Raw genomic sequence first — 25,745 nt, forward strand, 5'->3', positions numbered from 1 at the left:
GTAGAAGTAAAAAAAGGAAAGAGGACAGAACCCCAGTGCACCATAGTTACCCCAGCTTCAACTTCTAGCAGCCTTTTAAAAGAAATAGTTATTATTAAATTTAATTTAAACAAATTAACATTAAGTTAAATAATCTCTGAATACTAACTAGTCTGATAATAAGCCTGTCCAAAGAGGAATGTTTTCAGTCTAGCTTTGAATGTAGAAACTGAGTCGGCCTCTCTTACATGAGCTGGGAGTTTATTCCATAAAACAGGGGCTTGGTGGCTAAACGCTCTACCTCCAACCGTACTTTTACTAATTCTAGGAACCACAAGCAGTCCTGCATTTTGCGAGCGAAGTGTTCTCATTGGATGGTAAGGGACTATGAGGTCCTTAATATAGGACGGGGCCATTCCATGTAAGGCCTTATAGGTTAACAGGAGGATCTTGAACTTGATTCTGGAATCAACTGGGAGCCAATGGAGCGAAACTAACACAGGAGTGATGTGATCTCTTCTGCTAGTTCCAGCTAACAATCTAGCTGCTGCGTTCTGAACAAGCTGGAGACTTCTTAAGGAACTCTTAGGACACGCTGCTAACAAGGAGTTACAGTAATCCAGCCTCGACGTAACAAATGCATGGATGAGTTTTTCAGCATCACTCTTAGAAAGTATATTTCTGATCTTAGCAATATTCCGCAGGTGAAAAAAGGCAGTTCTACATGCCTGAGATATGTGAGCCTTAAATGATAAATCCTGGTCAAGTAAAACCCCAAGGTTTCTAACTGTGGAATTGGGGGCTATACTTATACCATCCAGGGAGAATATCTGAGCAGACAGAGCATCTCTGAGGTTTTTAGGACCAAGTATAATGACCTCAGTTTTTTCTGGGTTCAAGAGGAGGTAATTAATTGTCATCCAGGTCTTGATGTCACTGATGCAGGCGTTCAGTTTCTCTATCTGGTCATTCTGGTCAGGCTTCATGGATAAATACAACTGCGTATCGTCGGCATAACAATGAAAATTAATGCTGTGTTTCCTGATTATGTTTCCTAGGGGTAGCATATAAAGCGTAAACAGGATCGGTCCCAAGACTGAGCCCTGTGGGACTCCATAGTTGACTCGAGTGCACTGAGAGGAATGGCCATTTACATTAACGAACTGATACCTATCGGACAGATAGGATTTAAACCACTGGAGAGCAGATCCTCTGATCCCTATGTCCTGCTCTAATCTATGGAGTAAAATACCGTGGTCGATAGTGTCAAAGGCTGCACTGAGGTCCAAAAGGACCAGAATAGAAAGTAGTCCCTTTTCTGAGGCCAATAACAAGTCATTAGAGACTCTAACTAGTGCAGTTTCCGTACTGTGGTGAGGTCTAAACCCCGACTGAAAGTCTTCAAAGTGGCTGTTGTCCTGTAGGTGGCAGTAAAGCTGCTTAACTACAACTCTTTCTAGGATTTTAGAAATAAAGGGCAGGTTTGATATCGGTCTATAGTTGGCCAAGATGCTAGGATCCAAACTGGGCTTTTTCAAAAGAGGTTTAACAACTGCATATTTAAAAGACTGTGGCACGTAACCCGTTTCCAGAGAGGCATTTATCATTGTTAATATGGGATCATTAATTAGGGTAAAAGTTTTTTTAAAAAGTCTATTGGGAATTGGGTCTAACAGACACGTTGAGAATTTGGAGGACGTAATAATTGATGTTATTTCCGCTTGATCCATTGATCCACAGCAGTGAAGCAGTCCAATGTTACAGAGGTTTCTATAGATGCCTCCATTTCTACCGCTTCAGCCTGTTCTGGGCTGATAGTAGGAATAACTTGATTTAACTTATGTCTAATATTTGAGATTTTACTGTCGAAAAATGTAAGAAAATCATCAGAGCTGAGAGAAACAGGAACATGTGGTTCTACTGAGCTCTGACTGCGAGTTAATTTAGCTATAGTGCTAAAAAGAAATCTTGGATTATTTCCATTCTCTGATATTAAGGTTGAATAGTACTGGCTTCTAGCTCTACGCAGAGCTTTTTTATAATTTAATAGGCTATGTTTCCAGATATCCAGAGACTGCTCTGAACCGGAGCGGCGCCATTCTCTTTCCAACTTACGGGTTTCTTGTTTAAGAGAACGAGTTTCAGCGTTAAACCACGGTGCTACTCGGTTTTGTCTGACAAACTTAGGTTTCAAGGGGGCAACAACATCGAGTGTACTCCTGTGCTTTTTGTTGGTATAGCATTCATTCTAACTTTTTGCAGACGCTGTAATGTAATTTCAGCAGGCATAGAGGAAGTTTGAAGTAGAGAGTGAACCAAACTGCTCTAGAATTTGCATCCCCGAGTGTGAAGCCGCTGTCCTCCGTCGTAAAGTGGATTTCCTTTTTCTGGATCAGAACATGACTTGCTGTTTTGCACAGACGGGCAGAGGCATCTTTGGGCCATGTTAATGGTTAGTTGGATAGGCTGCAGTTTGCAACAGAAAGAATGAGACTGCTCATTCCTGATGAGGGGTTTCCAAAAGAAGGCCTGGGGGCAGAACCAGATCTGTCATGTTATCCCACTGATAAACACTTATTCAGAGCTCGCTTTTTGTGCTTTTGTATTTTGCATTCGGACACTTCCTCTGCAACATGCAAAATGACTGAAACACAGACCTCAGGATACAATATGACTCTTCTAAAGTGTTACGTTGTGTATTTGATGCTAAAGGTGGAAGTCACTACAGCTGACGAACCAATACAATTTTTGTGAATTCAATTTTCCTTTACTCGTTTTTTGAATCACTCCATACAAAATTTAAATATATATTGATTTTATTATTTTTATTTTAAATCCAAAACCTTCTTTTGTGTTTAAAAAAATACATTTTACATCAAGGTTAAAGAAATTAAAAACAGAACAAAGGTGGACCTTTAATTAATTCAATTAGGGATGCTTACAAAAAACAACTTGAAGCAGTTTTTTTACAGGACATTTTTAAATAAAAAACCTTAAAAGAAAATTAGTTATTTAGTGAATGAGGTTGCATTTTGTGAATAAAAAAATATTTAACCCATTTCTACTCGTCAATGAGTTTAAAAAAACTTTATTGATCACATGAAATTGTTGAATTTTTTGACAAGATTGATAAATGTTCTTCTAAAGCTCCAAAGACATTTAGTTCATAACATTAGGGACTTAAATGACTGCTTTAAGGTTCTTGTTGTTGTGCTGTTCTGTTCTACAGCAAAAACATAAAGCTGCATTTGTTTTTTAAATTTTATCAAGAGATGCTTGATGAATGCAAAAAAAGTGATGATTTTAAAACTGTATTTGATAGCAAAGTTAATCTGGGGTTATATTTGTTTGTCTGTTCAGGCCTATTTTTCTTTATTTTTTAAAACTTGTGCAAGTTTTTGGTTGATCAGGGAGGTTTGTGTGCATTTCTGTCCCCTGTACTGATGTTTTTGGTTTCTTTCTTGCATTTTGTTTTCTTTGTCAAATTGTCTAATAACTCAGTTTGGATTCAGTGTGACAGCTGGAGCAAAAAGCTGCGTCATTGCAACAAAAAATCATGTTGATGTGATTGTACAACTCAATGTAACTGTGTGAGTACATGAAGAACTGAAGCTTTGTTTAAATAAAAAAACGCATTATTCTCTAGAAGTTTTTCTGTTTTTGTCCTTTAAATCATTTTTAGCACTTTCACAGAAAATCTATCTGCATGTATTAGTTTTCTTTATAATTGACTCTCTTTCTAGTTGTTCTGTGTGGCATAAAATGGTTTCTTAAAATGTCGCTTTCTCTTTCTGATTCCCTCTTTTGATAAACATGAGCAGAAGAGAATGAGCAATCCAAGATGGACAGGCTGTAAAACGAGTGCAACAGATTAGTGAGCAACCTCTTTAAAGCTCATCTATTATCCAGCTGACTTCCCTCTGACCCACAGGTTGCTGACTGTTCACTGTAGAGTTCTGTGCGGATATCACTCACCACTTTCTGATTGTGTGTTTGTGTACATGATGAGTGTGTGGCAGAACTTCTCAGATTGGTCAATAAGTAATGGCGCTGCTCTGGAAATCTTTTTTTATGTCGATATGTGAGGCATTTTTAAAATAATCCCACCAATCCAGGAAAGATACTATGAATTATCCTCTTTTATGCCAATTTTATTTTGGATTTGAAGGTCTTTAAAGACATTACAGGTTGTCGTTGGAGGCTCAAATTGGGACAAAACATTTCTTGTCTGTTTGAAACTCTTACCTTTTCATTCTAATGGCATAAAAAATTCCAAGCATTTTATTTAACTTTTCTAACCATTATATGCACTTCTGATTCCTTCCAAAAATCTGTCTGCCAAGGACAGTTAGATTTATTATGTAACTATTAATACACAGATTAGGGACCTCAATTTGCATTCTAACCCTCTCTGCCTTATTCATGTCATGTTGGGGAACAGGAAAGGTGTATGAGAAGTGGTCAGCTGTAACTCAAGGCAGGATTCTATCTGGGAAAAGGAAATTAAAGTTCATGTAATTTTTTAAAAATAGGCTATTTGAAGGCTTCAGTTTGTTTCAAGAATTTATGTAAGATGCTTTGGTTTTATCTTTAAGGAGGCTCAGAAGAGTAAACACTTCCGCATTTGACCAGTGGGTGGACCCATGAGCAGCTCTGTTGCCCCTGATCACAGTCTGCAGCCTCAATGTCTGAAGTGAAGGCAGCCAACAAACATCCAGGATAAGACTTTTCTTTCATTTATTTATTTTTTGCAGAAAGAAATCCTTCATTGGCTTTGCAGAGAGTGTGACGTTTTTCATTCAATTCTGTCTTGCTTTTTTTCATTTCTTTATTGCAACTATAAAAAAATCACCTGCATGTAGAGAAAGCACATCTGATAAGACAGGCTGCACGACATTCAGCACCGCACGCACCTTTAAAAGAAACACCCAAAGCAATGAAGTCACATTTATTTTGTGTAGATAAATCTTTATTCAAAACAGAAATGTCAAACAGTAGGGAACATGAACATTTAAACTTTACAACATTTTTTTGAGATTAATGCTGGGGTGTTAAAAAATACGTAAAAATAACAGCAAAAATAAAAGTCAAATGATGTTAATCTCTGAAGCTGAGAAAATGATGGGTTTTAACTGCTTTTTTATTTGTACTGGATGAAACAGAGCCTCAAAGAAATTTAAAGTTTTATTGCTAAAATAAAATTTAAGAATATACTTTTTTTTTTGCTCTTGAACACATTTTTACTGTGACTTTAAAAAGTTTGACAAAAATAGATTAAAGCTTTTTTCCAGGCTGGGATAAAATAAATAAATAAAGAAAGTAGCTTACATAAGAAAAGTTACCAGTTCTCATTAATGTTAAGAATAAATAAAAGTACGGTAATTAATATTAGATCAAATTAAACATATACGTATATGAACATAAATAAATAAATACTCAGCCGAATTCCCATAATCAGGAGATTAAACAAATAGAATTGTGAAGCTGTCTTATTATCATAAACAGTCAAACCAAACAGGATGCTTAGTTAAAAAGAAATGGGGCTAAACTTAAGTCATCACAAGAGTTAACAGTGGAATCATAGTGAAAATGCTACAAAACCTTTATTGTAGAGTCATCTGACATAGATCTCTTTTAAGTAGCATTTTCAGAATATTGCTTCAGGCGGAGCAGAATACCTGCTTAGCTGTGTGGTTCAAGAGCTGCATTGCATTTGCATTACACCATGAGTCGTTTACCATGTTGGAATGCACTTCTGCATATGCTGTTTCGTTTTCTTGGACTCTTCCAATAGTGGACACACCCAGCAGCACTTTATTGTCCCTGAGTGTGTTCTGTTTACACCTCCTGCTCAAAGCACAGGTACATCTCTGGGGAGTAACCTAACATTGTAAAAATCTGCTCCTCCTCTGCGAGTTCTTGATTATTTAAGCATGGCGTGTTTCAGATGTGTGGTCTTGTTGTGTCACGGTGGTAAAAGTTATTGGAATCAAGGGTTTTGCTGTTGGAATGTTTTACCTTTAGCTCTCTATATGCTGTGGAGAGCCTTTCATTTATCCCTGGAACGTGTGAGTGGGCGTGCACCTGTGGGAACATGCAGAATGGAACAAGAAAGGGAAAACTTGCGCATGCAGCACAAGTAAATACTTAATGTGATCTTAGTGGTTGCGATCAAATACATATAAGGCAAGTTGTGGACGAAAGCTGACACTGCAGATAGCATGAGCTGATAGCAACAGGGTTGGAGGCCTGTAACTTTTGATGTCTCCCCAAGTAATTCAAGTATCTGCAAAATCAGATGAGTGTTTATTCAAAAAAGAAACTCCTCCCATAGCAGCATGCAACAGAAACAACAAGCATGCATGCTGCTCCATCTGCATGACAACATCTGAGATGCAGCTCATTAAAACATTACAGCCCATTCGCCACCTTTGACAGCTCACGCATTTCCATTTACGTCCAGAACACGGATGTAATGTGAGACCCCGAGGCACACAGGGCAGCCTACATCTCTGTCTCATTGTTTGCCGCACATGTGACAAGGACACAATGGAGTGCAGGACAAAAGGCCACTTATTGAGTGACTGGCAACGAGTGGGATACACCCCTGACCGTCCTTCAGTCTGTGCCTCATGCACCCAGTGGCTCCTGGGCAGAGTCAGGTTACATTCTCCCCTGGGGGGAAGAAGCTGAGGTCTTTGAAATCACAGAGGTCAAGATGGAGAAAGTAGAAACTCTGTGACATTTGAATAGAGTTTATAAGAAATAGAACCTACATTTTAAAAGCATTACACTGGAAACAATTTGATATTTGACGGTTTTACACGAACCTATCTGTGCTCTACACCTTGTCAAGTTCCTCTCAAACCCAGCACAGTTGAGAATTTTTAACCTTATCAAGATCAAGAAATAGGGAAACTATAACAAAAATGAGTCAAAATCCCTTTGCTCCATACTCTTGACAATAAAAAACTTGATTCAAGACTCAAAAAACTGAAATTGCTTGATGTAGGAAATGTTTGTTATGACATCTAAAAGATTTTTATTATTGCAACATTAAATATCTTTGAGTTTTTTTGACTTCAGAGTTTTGATCAGTGTGCTGCTGGAAGGTGTCAACATGCCACTTAACTAAGTGATGCATTTTTCTATGAAAATTGTTGCTTTTAGTTATCGGACACATGCCATTTTATTTACATTTTCAAGTGCTGGTATTTTGTATGTCATCTGAAGGTACTTTAATTTTTGGTTTAAATTTTAGGATGGTATCATTGGCTGGTTAGTGTCACTAAATTGCCCCTAGGTGCGCACGTGAGTGTGGGGGCCCTGCAACAGACTGGCGACTTGTACTAAGATCCTATTTTCAGTTTGTTCTAAAATGAGTCATTTATTTGTTGGCTCACCTTTGCACTGGCGGTTTGCGTGACTGAATGACTGAAATGTTTCACACTAGTTGGTTTTAAGGCATAAGTATGCGTGTGAGCATTATCTGTTTTGTGTACATGTCGACAGATGGACATTTTTGCAGCTAGCAGGTGTGTTTGACACGTGTGTGTGTGGACAGGCTCCGCCCTTTTTGCACTGCATTTGAGCCTTACCATGGTGATTAACAACCAGTAAACTTGTTGCTTTATGCTGCTTCATGGTCTTATCCCCCTTCCCCTCCTATTATCACCCCCTACCCCCCCTCTCTCTAACGTCCCTCTCTCTTCTTCCCCTCTTTCCTTTTCCGTCCGGTCCAACACCAAAGATCTTCAAACATGTTTGAAATTAATAAAGTTTGGCCTCAATTACAAAAGGGGTTTATTCAGACATACCTTTGGTTTGTCTGAAGATTAATAACCCCTCTTGTTAAAGTAAAATATGTCCAACACAAGAGGCCCTCAGCTCTCATCTGTTTGCCCAGCTGTTGGACAGGACAAGTTTAAAAAAAAAAAAAAAAAAAAAAAAAAAGAGTCATTTATTAGATTCGTTTTTGTCACCGTAAACAAAATGAACAACAATTAGGTTTATTTAAACTCAAAAATACAAACTATTTGCTTAGAACTAGCAAAAATACTATGTAATATTGAGCTGTATATTATTAAGCTTGATGTAATTCTATTTAACAGCTTTTGTAGCTTATTTTTTACAGTTTTTAAGGCTTTTGTGAAACCCTTTGTTTCTAGATTTTTATATTGTATAACCGGGGTGTCAAACTCATTTTCACCGAGGGCCACATCAGCATAGTGGCTGTCCCCAAAGGGCCAGATATATCACTTATACATGTAACTAAATGTAATGAAAAATAAACGTAACTACTCCTTAATGTTAAATAACTAATTATTTATTTATTATAACTTTTTAAAGTGACAATTGCAATTGCATAAAAAACATAAAAACATATGTTTGCTTGTTACTCTAACATAAATCCTATTAAATTTGATTCTGTCAGGTTACGTAACATGGACAGTGTTTAAGTCCTAATGTATAGTTACCCAATCTGATATTTCAAGTCTGATTCCCCCTTGATATGAATAAATACACACCAATCTTTATTTTTTATTTTAAGAAATTAAAAACCTTTATGCTCTCGAGGGCAACATAAAATGACATGGTGGGCCACATTTGGCCTCTGGGCCTTGAGTTTGACACGTGTTGTATAAGATCTCTTGTTAAAGACCCACTCCACTGAAAATAGTCTCTTTAACATGTCCTTGTAGCTTTATTCTCATTATGGAGGACTTTTATAAAGAAAAGAAGGATTTAAACAGCAGTTCACAGCATTGTTCCGATTATTCCTCACCATTTTTGTTGCACTGGTTGTGTTAGCTTGTGGGTGTGAGGGGCTGTAAGATAGCAGGGGAGAATATAAACAAAGGGATGATGGGAAATGTGGGTAGGATAACTCGACACCAACAGTCCCGCTCACAACTCAGAGGGAAATTTCTAACGAACTACTGCCGTTTTGCAGAAACTATATCCTAGAAAGCAACACAGGTTTGGGCATTTTACTAAGAACTGAATAATAATAATAATAATAATAATAATAATAATAATAATAATAATAATAATAATAATAATAATAATAATAATAATAATAATAATAATAATAATAATAATAATAATAATAATAAATAACAATACAACACCCTGGGAATGCTTGTGCAATAGATCAAAAAATGATCTGAGTAGGACTAAAATAACTTGTTGCATGGAAAGATAATTTGACCAAAAATGATGGTGTAACTTTTTATGGTTAAATGTATTAAATGTATTTAAAGTATGTCAGTCTCAAGCAAAGAAATGCAGCTCTGCCTGTGTTTGAGGAACACTCAGGAACCACTAATGGCCTGTGCGTCTGAGTATTCCCACGCTTCTTGGCTGTCAGTGAACTCATCTTGTATGTAATTCAGTCTGCTTCTACTCGAGCTCCGTCATATTTTTGCATGAGTAGCTCGCAGACTGCTCGTTTTTTTTAAACCTCTCCCTCCGTGGCTCTGTGAAGGAGGGGGCAGAGAGGTGTTAGCTGCGCGCTGCAGACATCAATAAGAGGAGAGCCGCTTTCCACCGTCACAGCGCCGGAGCAGAGCAGGGGAGCCCTGGCAACAAGGACACACAAACGCAGCAGCCCCCGACAGCCCACGGTAAGTACCAAAACTATTTACCAACAGCTTTTTTAAAATCTGCTTTCGTCGAGTGACTTTTCTTTTTTGGGAGCTAGGCGTATAAAATGGCAGGGAAGGGTGGCGCTGACGCTCTGGTTTTACTTCAAAGCCTTAAAAAAAAGGTTAACTTCGCACTCTTACTTAATGACAACTGACTGGAGAGTTGCGGGATATTCTGGGTAGTCGTGTAATCGCTTGTCATTCCCCACGATTCATGCAAAGTTTAGTTAAAGTGACGAAAAGGAGAGCGGAGATCCGGCGGGAAGTCGACCGAGCGAGGAGCTCGTACGCCGGGCGAGTTGATGTCGGGCTGCCGCTTCTACTTCCACTAACTGCGCCACCCGACCGCGGCTCTGTTTAGACTCTTCCTTGGCGCTAAATGTCCTCAGCCGCAGCTAAAACCCACTCCTTTACACCATATTTGTCTTATAGTGAGTTATTTACCAACTGACATCGCATATATAATGTTTTAATATGCCCATTTCACCATCGCGGAAGTGTTTTCACCTCCCGGGACTGACTCAAATAATAACCGAGCGTCCTGAGTTAAAGTACTTTTTATTTATTTATTTTAAAGTGCAAAAAGGGTTTGTCAAATAGTCCACACAGGATTTCATGCATTTCTTGCCGTAAATCGTACCATGTTACTACAGTGTTTCAGTTCAGCGGCTGGTTGTAGAAGACATACGGTTTGTGATTGCAGGACTACCCGTGATGTCATTCATCCGAGCCCGGGCCATTATATAACGGGACTGTAGGGAAGCCTGTGATAGCAGACTATTTTTACTCTGTTTACACCTCCAAGCTGGCCAGGCTGTACGTCCTGAGTGTAGGGTAGCCTGCTCTCTCACTGCAATTATACACTTTATATACATGTATATATACATGTATATATATATATATATATATATATATATATATATATATATATATATATATATATATATATATATATATATATATATATATATATATATATATATATATATATATATATATATGTGTGTGTGTGTATATATGTGTGTATATATATATATATATATATATATATATATATATATATATATATATATATATATATATATATATATATATATATATATATATATATATATATATATATATATATATATATATATATATAAGCATGTTTTTGTCATTAGAAAAACTATGCACATAAATAGGGTTAGATAAAGTTTATGAAAACTTACAAAATATGCTTTGTTCCTTAGCAAAGGTGGACTAAAATTAAATACATTTAAAAAAAAATAATGAATAATGTAATGCTCAAAAACACAATTTCAAACTTAATTTTCTTTAACATGTCCTCCGTCATCACATAAATGCCACAAGAAAATTTTAAACGCACAATTTTCCTTGGGGTGGGTCTTAAAGTTGTTTGTTGTTGACCATTCCATTTACACTATTTACTCCAAGTGTACATTTTTGACAAAACAAACAAATCTCTAGTCAGAGTGAGCTTGGTTGGTTTGGTGAATTGCCTGGCAGACCATAACATGAGACTAACCAACCAAACCAAAGAATAAAACTGGGCTTTCTGTAGTAAAGATGGTGTTTTGAACCTTTGCTGGTTCAGCTTCAGCCATGTCTGTCTACTGTTATTCAGAGGGATTAGCTGCTATTGGGGGAACCACACAGAACCCTTTTGTGCTGTTGAGCACAATTTAAATAACCAAAAAAACAACAAAGTAATTCATTTATAAGGTGATATTGATCATTAGAAACCATAAGCCCAATAGTTGTCACTCATTCATTATGGAAAATTAATCAATGTATTGTTTTTGACAGATTTGGTGAATTATAAAAAGTGCTCAGTCTGTGGTTACATCTGATGATAAATTTATTTTTGGTTTTCTGCAAAAGAGTGAACGTGGGAAAAGCTGCATATGAAATTCAAGAAGTTCCTTCCCTCTTGTCAAAGGACGTCTGAACTCAAAATAAAATCCACCTTCCTCTTTTAGACACAGAGATTCACTCTGGTCTACTCCCTTCTGCTTCTGCTGTGCAAAATACTTTTGCAGTACTTTCTTTACTGGCCTTTCCTTTACACAGTTTTCAAAATGTATTTACATTGTAAAATGCTTCTGTGCAAATTTATCTAACTTGTGGTTTATTCCAGAAATGCAACAAGTTTCTTTGGATCAGCTGTCAGATATTGCTTAAAAGCCAAACTCTATTGTGTTGCCATGCCAGTGCGATCCAGGCGTTCCACCACCCACCCAACACAAATGCACGCATGCACTTCCACTATCGCCTTTGATTCCCGCCGCCACTCACTTTCACATGGTAATGGGAGGCAATTAGAGTCCAATGTGTTCTAATCACAAGTCGTTTAAACAAACTTAGCCCCGTTTGTGGGGGCCATATGTGCACACAGACTTGTGCTGAAACTGTACAACAGCATACAACGGCCAGATTTTGCCAAAGATTTAGGACTTTTCTGAGTGTGTGAGGGTGATGAGGGGAACTGTGATTTCAGGACAATGATTGCGTGTTGATTTTATGGCTGGTAGACAGAAATTGCCTTATGAGTGAGCAGAGACAAAATAAATTGATTCAGAGAGGCTCATAAAACAGAGCACAAAACAACAGTTTCATAAAAAAAATTTAAAAAATAAAATCCCTCAAAGAAGCGTTTTCACATTGGGCTGTTTGGTCCACACTGCTCTGTTTCTTATGGTGGTCTACTTTGTTTCGCTGTTGAAAGCACACAAAAAACAAATAATCCCATATTTGTTCGATTGTCATGTCTTAATATTTCTTCATGATTAATATTTTTTCAATTACTTGCTGTGGGCTGTAATTATTATTATTATTTGATACTTTGGCTCTAATGTCATTTCCCCCTTTTAGCACACCTTCCCTCTTTGGTCTGCCTGGATTCACACTAAAGTAAAATGCACCAAAGTCCATTCACAAATAAATTATGACCATCATTTGTTCTAAAACGTCCCAGAGTTCACTTTTCTGATCTGTATTAGATATCAGTGTTTGCTTTTGCTATGGTGAGCGGACTATCAATTAAACTCAAGCCTGCCAGTGTGAAAGTGCCTTAACAATCGTCATTTAGTGAACTGGTGCTGGAGTTCACCAATATTTGATAGTTAGAGAAGTCTAAGCACCAGCCAGTTTTCAGATTACCATATTTTCTGCACCGGATTGTAGGGCACACTATCATTAAATGAAACGAGTCAGAGAAAAGTCACTTTATTAACTGTTCACATGAACTCTAGAACCTGTTTGTAACACACTAACTTTAGCTGTGTTACTGTATTCCCAATAACACCCAAACTTGTAAAAAAAAAGTGACATTTTGACAGAGTGCCACATACCTCTCAAAATCGGATCAACATCAGTGAAAAAAACAGATAATATGCCACACAATTGTTAAAAAAAAAAGTTGGCTTTTAAGTGTGCCTTATTGTGGAAAATATGGTAATATATTTTTTCCTTGTTATGGATAATATCACCCACAATTGAGCAGCTATAGTAACTGCATAATGTAGTTGGCAAATCCAAATCTAATCAGACTAAATAATGGTGTGAAAAATTTGTAGTACCAATTCCACTGCCTGTCCTCGTGTGTCAGAGCGTCATGAATGAATTTCAATAGTGGAATCAAAGTTCTGGCTGTTTTTTGTTCTAAAGTGAGACAAAGCTTTGACTTTCAAACTGTTTTTCCTGACATTTTTCTCTTGTTTTGGTTTGATTTCGAAAGGAAATAGCAGATCTTAAAAAAGAAACTTCTTAAAAGTATCCAGTCTTCTACACCTCTTTCCAATTGTCCATATATTTCAAACACACAAAGCCCTGTGCGACTTCACAACTCATGTTTTCAACGCAGAAACTCATTTTCATGTCTGTAAAGCTTTGCTTTTGTCAGCCAATTCATTTGCAAAGACAACAAAAGAAACAGCAAGAAATGCTGTTGATGTGACAAGCTTATAAAAAGCGTCAAGAGAGGTGCTTTAAAATTTCATCTCCGCTAAGCTGTTTCCAGATTCATCAATGTTAAGGGGCTTGATGCACAAATGAGAAAAGCAAGTATTTGTGAAGAAGGTGAGAATTAAAATGGAAGAATCATGATTGTCTTAATGCGTGATGATTCATCTGTTGCTCTCTCTTTTATTCCACATCTTGGGTTGTGTTTTGGCCATTGACTATACATGACAACTGGACGGAGTGACCCCTCTTGTTCTAAATAGGAAGTACACACTGGTCCCAAAAAGCTGAAATCCTAATTGAGAAATAAAATTATTTTTTGGTTATTGTACTATTTGTCAGAATAACCATTTTTGTTCTGTTATTTATTTAAGATTTTCTTTTCAGTTGAGCAAGTGATTCAAGCTATAATCTGACCAATCGGATGCCTCGATAAAAGTATGTGGTCTCAGATCCATGTTCTAAACGTGTGATTGACAGATTCTCCCAAGCCCACTTTCAAATGGTAGGGGTGTGGACTTCCAACAAGCTCAATCCTGGTTGGCCAGGGTAGTTGCCATAGAAATATTGACTCGGACCAATTTATTACTGACGAATTTTTGGTTCCAACATAGCAATGTCCATATAGCAAAAAAAAGGCGATTAAATTGACTCTATTTGGTTGGAACGGGAAGCAAATCATCTCCTATGGGTGATGTCACACTCACTTGGACCAGTTCTCATATACAGTCAATGTTTTCGGCCAATTTACAAGCTGTAGAAAGATAAAATATTGTTAATAATGAACAAGCTGTGGTACCAGTCAATTATGAAACCTCTGATCTAAAAGTGTTCTCCAATGTAATTTTGAAAGACTTCTAAACATGAACATTTACCATTTGCTACCAAAACCCAATGCTATGTAGTTTGATTACAAGCTGAAAAGCTTGGTTCCGGAAAGCAGCCAATCTAGAATAAAAATGAGGAGAAATTTAGAAAAGTAAGGGACAGAGTAAGACAAGGGACAGACCAAGAAATTGAGCTCTCTCGTTGAACCATGCAGTGTACTCCAACCTTTTCCTTTATATCCTCCTCTATTCACGAGAATATGCTTGCACACCAGAGAAAGGACACAGTCACGCAGTGTGCCGCCTTTACAGGGGGATCAATGAGACCCTTTGGTGCTGAGGCAAATTCCATCATGTGTTAGGATCATGTTTAGCTTGTTTTTTCTTTTAGTCTGCTACATTTACAAGACTATCGTTTAAAATCATGAGCTTTCCTGAAGAGCACTCATAGCAGTTTCTTTGATTGCTTGGCGAACATTGAATGGGACTGTTAGAAAAAAATGAGCAGATCTTTTAAATCCAATTTATATAAAAAACACCTGTTCACAACCAAGGTTATGTCTGTAGGTTGGGGTTGAGTATCACTGCCATTCTACATAATCCTTTAATTCACGATTTTATTCTGTATGGATTTCCCCCCAATTTTATTTGTAAATAAAAAGAATTCTTATAAAACTAGTAACGTAAACAAAAAACAGTATTTTACCTAAAAAATCCCAATAATTACTAATAATCTAAGGAAATGGGTTCAATGGAATTGTTTAAATATTTTAGATTTTGCTTGGCAAGGGTTGGCAACAGTTGCGCCCCATGCGACGAGACCCAAGCAGCCGGGAGAGGGGGAGGACCCACCCACCCAGCCAGGTGCAGAGGGCTCGCGAGCCATATATGGCTCTTTTGATGGTCACATGTGGCTCGCAGACAAATCTTTAATTATACTTTTTTTTCATTAGACCAGTCCTTCTCGGGCGCGATGCGATGCCAGAGGTCAGTTTACTATTATTTCACAGAGTTTGTACCAGCCGGAAACCTGTGAATTGCCGTGCCTAAAACTGCGCGCTCCCGTCTATGAGAAAGAGCGCGCAGATGCGGAGACGGGATGTGTGAGGAAGAAAGCAGAGTGTGTGTGTGTGTGTGTGGGGGGGATTGTAAACCCGCTGCCCGTCACCCACTGCAGCGTGTGAGTGTGTGTTTGTCTCCGCGTCTGCATGTGATCAGTCTGTCACAACTACAGAACATTCAGACCAACCTAAGATCACGTTTAAAGTATCAACGCCTGCATGAAGCAGAAACTCACCACGTATCAACCAGACTAGACAATCAGCAAAACTACTACGAGAAATACTCATCATTTATTAGCAACAGCATAACAATGTTATTAAAAAGAATCCACAGACTTATTGTACTTTAAAAATGTTGAAATTACATCGAATGCACACATTCATTTTTATATTTAGTTTTAAACATATCGTTGCTTACTAGGCCTGCACAATATACCGCAAATTTATCGTTATCGCGACATTAAGCTGTGCAATATGCATACCGCAAAAGACGGCGAAAATCGCAATAAATGTTTACCTTAAATGTGCTAAGACAATCTCATGGCAGCTTGAAATATTGAACAAATGAAATAAATCCCTTTATGCATTTAACCAATCAGAAGGACCTGTTTACGTTTTTGATCAATCAGATGAGCCCTTTTATGTTTGATGTTTGCCTCCTACGTCGACGAGGGTCATTTGGAGTATAATTTTTAAACTGTTGCAGTGAAATGGAAATTATGTTTTTGGTTGTTTTGCTATTTGTTTATATACCGTGAATTATATCGTTATCGCAATATTAATCACCAATATCGCATATCGCGAGTTTTCCTCATATCGTGCAGCCCTATTGCTTACTGAGTTTAACTGGGTGGCTGGGCCGCGTTAAAAGTTCTTGAGTTCATTAAACGCATCAAGCAGAGATCTGATTGGCTCTCAGTTCTGTCGCTCAGCCTGTTGTTAGGTAATTTGGACCAATGGGGTTCAGCTATGGGCCGAATAAGGGAAATGGGAGGGCTGGAGCGGGAGCAGGGGAATATAAAGTTGGGAGAAGCGCCCTCGTCTCGGCGGGAGAGATTCAGGAGTTGCTGAATTAATTGTACGGCGTTTATTGCGGTCTGCAATAACAAGAACAAAGAACCTTAAAAGGGGTTAAGTCTCCGTGCCTCAGTGTGGGAAAGGGACACCACATTATTGTATGGCTCTTTCAAAATTACATTTAAAAATATGTGGCGTTTATGGCTCTCTCGGCCAAAAAGGTTCCCGACCCCTGGTGTAGAAGAAAGCTTTGCCAGTTTTTCTCAACATTTTTGCATGTTTTTTAAGTTCCTGAGCAGCAAAACAACACAATAAACCCGCAAAAAGCGAAAGGTGTCATTGGAGGTGAGTTGTCTGGTAAAGCTGCTGTAGTGTTATAGCTACATATCCAGTTAATGAAAAAGGAGGAACTTCCAGTCCTTATTATAATACCTCAATAATTCCACCCTTGTTGTGTCAAGAACACATGTTTGAGCAACACATTCAAAGTCCTTCACCAGTTTCTTTTTAAGCAACTGATAAAATGGGTAAGATCCTCTTTAAGGGCATGCCACAACTCTTATACAGGACTCAAGCTATATACCCTTCTTGTATAACATGATTTAAGAGCAGATCTAGCTCACTTTCTTTGTCATCTCTGTCCCATGATTCATGTCTGATAACATGCTAAGCAAAAACCTAGGAGGACAGGGAATTATTTCCCTCCTTTACAGTTTTTCTGATGACAAAAGTGAATGTAAAGGAACCTTCCTATTAATTCTCTGTACTTCATGAGGAATAAAAATGTATACATTAAGTGTAAAGGGTATCTAAAATAAATCAAATGCCCCACTGAATTGTCAGTAGCTATTAATGCCACTAAAAGAAATACTATAAAAATAATAAAATAACAACTACCTTGTTGCGTTTTGTTTTACAATACAGTAGTGTTTGTTCTTTTTAAGAATTAATAAACTGTCCACATCATTTTTGTTCTTTATGAGGGAAAATAACTTTAGGTTACAAAAGGGAACTTGAAATGAAAATTTGTAGAGCCCGAGCAGATCTTCAGAGGAACGGTTATGGTACCTACACCATCTGCTCTGTCCTCCTGTTGGCCTGGGTGTCAGCATAGACGCAAACACCCCAGCCAAGGGTGAGATTCAGTCTAAAAAAACCTCTACATTTTCAATAGAATAAAATGTAGATTTGAAAGATTCTATTTTTCTCTCCGTATTACCAAAGTGTATGACCACCCAGTTAATCAATGTAGCTGCAAATTAAAACATCTTAGTTTAAAAATCCGATTTTCTTCTTTACCAGCTGGAAGCTGGCTGAATGGGCACCAATAATGAATGAATTCTGAGCTAGGAGGATGTGCATTTAGCAAGAGGAATGCAATAACAGGAAAATGGTCTGTGATAGAAACAATCCCTGGAATACCAAAACCCACCCTTCACTAATGTTGTTCTTGGCGAAACCTCACTTTCCTTAACTACTGTTTACTAGGATGCTGAAGTCAATACGTGGTACACAGTGATGAAAATAATGCTATATTCTGACTACAGCTAGTGTTTTTAATGCCTGTTTTTTTTGTTTTGTTTTTTAAAAACAAGCCTTTAGGACTTGGTGCTCTCAGAAGTGAGCCAAAACTGAAGAGGATCAAACTGCATGGAATACTGACCTAGCTTTAAGCACCGCCCACTTGGGGGCGGTATTGCTTGGCCAAGATTGGGGGGAAAAAAGTAAGAAGACAAAAAATGGCTAGTCCTGCTAATTTTCTGATCATAGCATAGTAATTAGTAACCTTACCTCTTCACAGCGTTTATTTTGTTAGATTTTCTTTGACACATTTTGCAGCTTTTCAAGAGTTCTGCTTTTTTAAATTTGTTCTTTAGGCATTTCAGTTTTGCTCCTCAAAAGCATTTAACACATTTACTCACTTTACTGCAATTTTTTTACTTTGGTTTACTGTCAAGTGAAGTAAGACCTGGGCTCTCAGACAAACCCTTTAACACCGTAGATGTTGCTGGTGACACCTAAGCAACACTCGCTCTTCGACGTACCATAAAGGCCTGTTCACACCGGGACGAATTTCGCCCGCGATATTCGCCGACGTTTAACGCCTCATGACTAAACAAAGGGCACCAATGTGAGTGTGCACACCGACGCGAAAAAACGCCACGCGTCAAAGCGTCACTTTTTAAAAAACGCCTCGGGTTCCTTTTTTATTGGTTTGATGCGCCGCGTCAAATACTATACGACCAATGAGAATGGTGCTTTTGCACACGTGTCTGGAGCTTCTGAAGTTACAGTAAAACACAACTTGGGGGCGCTCAAACACAAAACTGCCTATCTGAGCACACATACCAGCGAAGAAGATAGACGCCAAGTAGACACACTGCCGCGAAGAAATAATGACGGACATTCTAAAATATCCCCGAACCAAGCACCAGTTGGAGCTACTGGTGCTTGAAATATTCATGTTTTCTTTGTATGATTCTGACAAGCGCGTAAATACTTGCTCTCCTCTTCTGAGTGAAAAGCGACTTTAAGAAGCGTAAAGTTGCGCAGCGCCACCTTGTGTACAGGAGTATTTCTGTTTTACATTAGGCGCCATCTAATGTCAGGGAATGAAATTGCATGTTCGCTCGGCTCATCGTCAGCGAAAATCGCCTGGGTGTGAACACAAAAAACGTGGCGAAAAACGCTGGCGAATAACGCCTGGCGAATATTCGTCCCGGTGTGTACGGGCCTTAACTCTTTGACACAGAGAAATGCTGCTTTGCATTAGCTGCTTTCCTCTGCTTCAGAATCAGACAGAATTATGCAAGTTGGGTTAACGGTTGAAGAGTTTCTGTCCGCCTATTCTGACCGTGCCCAAAGTACCAGCCTGGGTCTGTAAAATCCCTAAAATAACGTGTGTTTTATTTGAAAAGAATTAAAGTAAATACTTAACTGGACACATGGTTCTGACTATCTATCTGTATGGCTTGTTTGTAGTTGCAGCTGGATAAGTTCACTTGTCTTGTTGAATGACTGACTGGATGGCTTAAGATTAGCTTCATAATTCTAGAAACTCGGCTGCAGGGTGGCTAGCTGTAATGCAACTTAGACACATGTCTTTCTGTTTGAGCGGTGCTTACTTCAAACTCCCGTTGTGATATGTAATAAACTCATAACACTTAAAACGGGTCATTTGGCTGCAAAAGTCAGGGAGATGTTGTAAAACACTCACAGAGATAAAACCTGGTCGGAAAGAGCTAAAGATTCCCAGGAATCCATCAACTGTATCACTCTGAATTCTTTGGCTGTACTTTTAATGTTATCTCGGCTCGGAAAATATATTTTGATAAAAGGTCTGTATAAATTTCCTCACATGGCTATCTAGCTTCTGGCTTTTATTTTCATTTGTTCAGTGAGAATTTTTTTTTAATGTAATTGTTAAACATGTTCTTAAATGTTATTCCTGGACGCGTTGCAAAATATTCAAACAACACATCGAATACATTCAAGCAAAAATATATTTTGACAACTTTTTCCAAAAGAGGCACACATATACAAGAAAACTTAACTTATAATTGAATACATTTCCTGTTTTCTGTTTCTGTTTTCCTGTTATTGATCTTATTGTGTTGCATTTCAGGGGGTGGCTGTGGTGCAGAGGTAAAGCGGTCGACCTCTGATCTAATGATCACAGGCTCGGTTCCTGCCTTGCCCTTGTGTCTAAGTGTCATTGGGTATGACACCAAACTCCTCATTGCTCCTGGTGGTTGATGTTAGCGCTAGTGTTAGACAGCAGAGCTGCCATAATGTGTGTCCGCATAGTTGAATGGGACTATACATCATCGTATACATCATTTATCATATCTCAGTATATTTAGGAACCTTTCCTGGGCTGCCAACACCTCAGCACTGGTTGGAAAAGGTGCAGCTGCGAATCACTTCCTACGAATACTACGGAGACACCAATGTAGAGAAGAAGCCGCTGGTGTCTGTCTACCAGGCCGTTATAGAACCAGTTCTGAATCCCATGATTAGAGCAGCATGGTTGAGTCTAATGCTGTTGGTTGAAAGACAGATCAACTTTGAGTCTCCTGTCCAGTTTATACCTTCTTGAAGTAGACAGCGGTTTTCTGAAAATGTCCTGGAAAGTATGGCCGGTGTATAATGGGCACCTTGGGCACAACGAGAATCGATTTGCAGTCTTTTTTTCGTTGGAGCAATTAGGTTTTCAGGGTGGTTTAATGTTACGCGAAGAGCCTTAAACTCATTTGCCTCCACACTACCTGTAGAAGAAGATGGATAGCTGAGTGCACTCAGACTCTGACAGGACACCCCCCCCGAATGGAGACTACCACTGCGTGTTATGAACGCCACTCACTCTTAACTAGAGCTGAGAGGAGTGCAGTGAGGTTAAGGGAAGTTGTGTGTGATTTTAGGTCAAGGCTGACTTTGTTATGAGTAAAAGTATGTATTAAACGTGTTGCTCTGGGACATGCAGTTTGAACAACGGCTAATACTATAGTAGCTCATTTATTATTTGTTAAGTTGTAACGTGCTTGAGATGCAGGAACTTGGCAGTTCTCACAGTTCAGAACCTTTTTTTAATGCATTATTTTTATTTCAATTATTTCCAGATTCTCCTGGACAAATAAATGGTCACCACAGTAAGGGCCTATAATTAGCATTTTTTTCACTTGGCCTGCTCTTATTAAATGTCAAGACTTCACTAACACAGGGTCAGAGGTTACACAGAGAGGATGCTAAACATAGTCTATTATTCATTTCTAAATAAAGTAATATTTAAGGTTAGTGACCAGTCAGCCCCTGTTGTTGTTCCACATAATGACAGTTCATATTTGGTACCAGAGTACTGTAGATAAAAGCTGCATCTTTATTACAGGAGCAAGTAAATTGATGAAATACCAGCTCTGAATTTATTCTTTATTGTAAGTGAAGATAGAGATGTTTTTGTTGGGCATAAATTCCACTTTTTTAATCTCGTTATTAAAGCATATTCTTAAAAAAAAACCCATCAAAACAGCTTTTTGAAAATTTGGATGTAAGGTTTCATATAAAAATGGAGTTACCGGTAGTCATTTGTTACCAAAACACCAGTTGGAGCTTTAGGGCAAAACTCAGCTTTATTGGCCATGTACAGTGCATGTACAAGGGATTTGGCTCTGTGTCTTGTGCTCTCGTGCAAACCAGCAAGGTATATAAAAAGGTGTAAAGGGGTAAGACCAAAAATGGTAAATAATAATAAAAAGTAATATAAGGTAGATATAGAAATAAATGAGCATAACTTAATAAAAATGCAACAGTAGTTCCGGTGTGACAGTTTCTATGATTTTGTTCCGTGTTCTTGAGTGCTCAGGAGTTCATCAGAGTGACGGCTCTGAGGTAGAAACTGACTTTGTGGCGAGGCTGAAAAGGTAGTGTCCGGGATGAGAGGGGTTTTTTGCGATTCTGCCAGCCCGCTTCCTGTTTTGGGTCAGCAGTTTTATTTAGTTATGTGAAATATATTGTTTTAAATGCTGTGTGGTGCAAAATGAAGGGAATTCATTTTGTTGTTTCTAAATAACTGTAGTAGAAACATGGAAATCCACATATTGGATTTATGGCTTCCTATCTAGGGACCCTTATCAGCTGTTCTGAATTATATATAATTAGTAAACATGATGGGACAGTTTTGCATCACTTGTCTTATGGGGACTGTCCTTTAATTCAGCTTCAGTCTTCTTTAGTTTCATTATTTTCGTGATAGCCAAACGGGACCAAGTTGTTGTGCGTGAAACAGAGCTAGATATACAGGAGCATAGAGCTTGTTTGTTTCAGAGGTGGAATGTACACTTGGGGTTTGAATCGGTTGCAAAATATGTTAGTTAATGCTGTCCTGCAGCTTGGTCATGAGTGCTGACTGCTTGTGTTGATGTTTGGTTGTCTTAGGGATGTCGATGTATTGACAGCGCTGCTCTGGAGACTGACAATAAAAGCTCAGCTGCTTGAGAAATACTGCTTGGTGTTGAGAAAAGTCGGTGCGACTTTCCCCCTTTTTAATTTCATCTAAATATGCTTGAAGAACTGGGGCAGAACAGAGTTCCTGGGGTGTAAGAGGGCGGTTGTAATGATGTGTGTTGAATTTGCGTCCGAATATGCAGATTTTGCTCCTCTGTCTTTGACCTGCTGGGAAAAAAAAAGCGGAGCCTTTATCAGCACGATCCCCCAACTGGTGTGAATTTCACAAAGTGGTCTCCTGGATGTGATCATTTGTGGTGTTGCATCAACTTTTTTTTCTGTTTATTCTTTAGTGATGATGTGGAAATTCTTTTTTTCCACAGATTAATCAATGTAAAACTGTCCACAAGTTCAAAGTTTCCTGTTGCAAAATGGCTTTTATTGAGGCCTAGATCAGAGCAAAGAAAATTCACAGAGAACTTGTAAAGAAACGGGTGTTTTTTTAGGTTCTATTTGAACTTTTTCTTTCGTCCTGAGCGTGTTTGCTAAGATTAGAGTTCACCAATAGCAGCTCCCCTCGCGCCTCTTTGCTGCAGCTTTGGACTAGAGATTTATGGGGTTTATTCTGTTGTTGTTTTTTATGGAGTCTTTTTTTGTTCCATTATTCCAAGCGTAGCACTCACTGTTTTAAAGCATAAAACGTAAAATAATGCTGAAAAAATAGTTTTGCACTTGAAACAGAAAATACTTCAAAATCTGTGCAATCAAAACGACTTTCACTCCAGAGAAATTTTATCTCAGGGCACCAACAGCCAGCCAATCACAGACATGAACATGAAGGTTGATGCTGACTGTTTAAAAATTTTTTCCCATCAACTCTTAGAATAGATAAAATTTGGCCGTGTGCAGTTCCCTGCTCTGTTTCGAGCGCAGAAGAGACGGAATTTCGACTGAAAATTGTTTTGATTGCACATATTTTCAAGAGTAAAATTGTATTGCTTGTACTTATATTTGTGTTTCAAGTGCATTTCTCTGTCTCAAGCGCAAAACAATTTTTTGAGCACACAAATTGTTTTAAGTTTACGCTTAAAACAGTGAGTGTTACGCTTCGAATAATTGAGCAGAAATCCCTCCATAGTCGTACACCTCTGAGCTTTAAACACCAAAGCACAGTTTCACACTGCAAAGTAAAAATAGAGAGGTTGCATCTTGCACTCGCTTGCATGGCTTTCAGTTGTGGAGCCTAGCAAAATGGAACTGATAGGGTTTAGTTTTCAGACAAAGTGGCCTTCATTTAAGAGGCTTGTTTACTTTTAAACCTTTTGAAGAAAAATCCACTGAGTTTTAATCATATTTATGTCACCATTCCAGTGACAAAGAACATAAATTAAGATTTCTTCTTCAAATTGAGATAGGTTTGCTTTAAACATTTTTCTGCGGTTAGGCTTTTTCATACTTCATTAAACGACAAATTGATATTCTTGTGGTCACCTTTAGACTTTTCCATTTTCCTGTTCACACACTAAAACCTAATTTAGTTGAACAGATTGTATGTCTGCCGTTACTATAGTTACCATGAAAGCAGACTGGCATCTAAAAACTACTTGATCTATTTTTGGTTTTATGCAAAACCTCATGTTTTTCTGTTAAAAGGTCAAGAGATCAGACCGAAAAAAAACACCCAGAATGTTTCTCAAAAGTGCAGATAAAAGGTTTAGGTGTGGCCAGCCGTGAAACCCTGGTTGTACATGCATGAACGAGGCTTGGAATGAAGGCAAAACACCTCCTTTATTAAATGAAATTTCATCCATATCATTTCTGATTTCCTTTAAATGATGCTTTTCATTTCTCCTGAATCTTTTTAATCCTTTAATTTGAGTTTTTAAAATATATTTTAATTCCTTGCCTCCTGAAAGGCTTAACGTAAGCTGTTCTTAAACACCGTAAAGTGGAAATCGATTAAATTTGCTGCCATCTACTTTAAGCTGAAAGAATTCACATACGGTTTTCTTTTCGAACTATTTTGTGAATTTAGTTTACTTTTTTGTTTGAGTCACAGCAATAGAGGCGAGGAGGTACTAGGTGAGGGGAAAGGACGGGCTCATTTAAAAAAAAAAAAAACGTTTTTCCAGGAAGTGGTTTGCTTGTGTTTGTTTTCTTCTGCCTTGTTGAGGCAAATAACTCATTTATTGAACTGATGCATTGTTGGATGTGGGTGGGAGATTTTGCCTTTTTGCCCGTGCACATTTCTAAGGAAATGATAGTGTGAGGATGTGTGCAGGCGAGCTGACAGGGGGGCTCTTGTGGTGATTTTACAGAGTAACTACTGTGGAACAGCTGCCCCACTACCAGTCTTTTATTTATGAACAGTGTGTGGCTCTATGTGTACAGTACATGAAAGGCAGAGCGAGGGTTTGGCACAGCATGTGTCATTACAAAAATACTCTGACCTAATGCTATCTGACTCGACCTTTTGCACTAACGCATATGATCACTCATTAGGGGTGTAATGATTCATTTTAACAACAATTCGATTCATATCATAATTTGTAGGTGCTGATATGATTTTTAGTCAAGATTGTTTCTTTTTTTAACGATTCAATTCGATCCGATTCACTGATCTGAAATCGATCTAGGACAGGGTGCTCATTGCGTCGATCGCGATCGACTGGTCGATCTTCAAGGACATAAGGGTAGGTCGCAGGCCAGCAAAGATAAATAACCAAAAAAATAAAAAATTCATTTCTAAGAAGTAGAATTAGTATGGGACTTGATTGACATGCAGAACGGCCAATCGGACTTCCTCTGATACATACGCCACTGCACATCATGCGTGTTTAAATATACTGAGCGCAAACTGTGTCTGTCATCACAAAGTCTTTCTCCGGTAGAAGACCACTCTGGCCCACTGGAGTGTTTATTGATCTGCCCGGATTGCCCCCGTGTCTCCTCCTGCTGCGGGCTCGGCAGCCCCCCCGATAAATCCGAGCTGACTTAGAAAGCAGTGTTTTCCGTGGCACGCGCTTCCCACGGAGCCAGCAGGCTTTAGAGATGCCGTGCTCCCCAAATTACACGGTTTACAGCAGAACATAAAAATACGATAGTCGCTGCTTTCTGATTTTGTGATAACGCCTCATCTTTTACTAAAGGTATCTCCTCACAAATATTTGTGTACTCTTTCGTCTTAGTTTTTGAATTATCAATAAAGAATGTTATGTACCACTATTTCATAATACTAAATTTATTAAACACTATTTTAGTCTCAAAATACCATATATATATATATATATATATATATATATATATATATA

At 38.2% G+C, this 25,745-nt stretch overlaps 1 protein-coding gene across 2 annotated transcripts in view; it reads left to right on the plus strand.

The window, feature by feature from the left end:
- The first annotated feature begins 9,393 nt into the window (after positions 1-9,393).
- The window catches only part of atxn1 (ataxin 1), an 82,988-nt gene continuing 66,636 nt past the window's right edge, over positions 9,394-25,745 (plus strand). For both annotated transcript variants that reach the window (XM_023960181.1, XM_023960180.1), the window contains exon 1: positions 9,394-9,605. The gene's annotated coding sequence lies outside the window, so the exon portion shown is untranslated. The remainder of the gene's footprint in view (positions 9,606-25,745) is intronic.

This window comes from Oryzias latipes, chromosome 11, assembly GCF_002234675.1.
Source record: "Oryzias latipes chromosome 11, ASM223467v1".
Taxonomy (NCBI): domain Eukaryota; kingdom Metazoa; phylum Chordata; class Actinopteri; order Beloniformes; family Adrianichthyidae; genus Oryzias; species Oryzias latipes.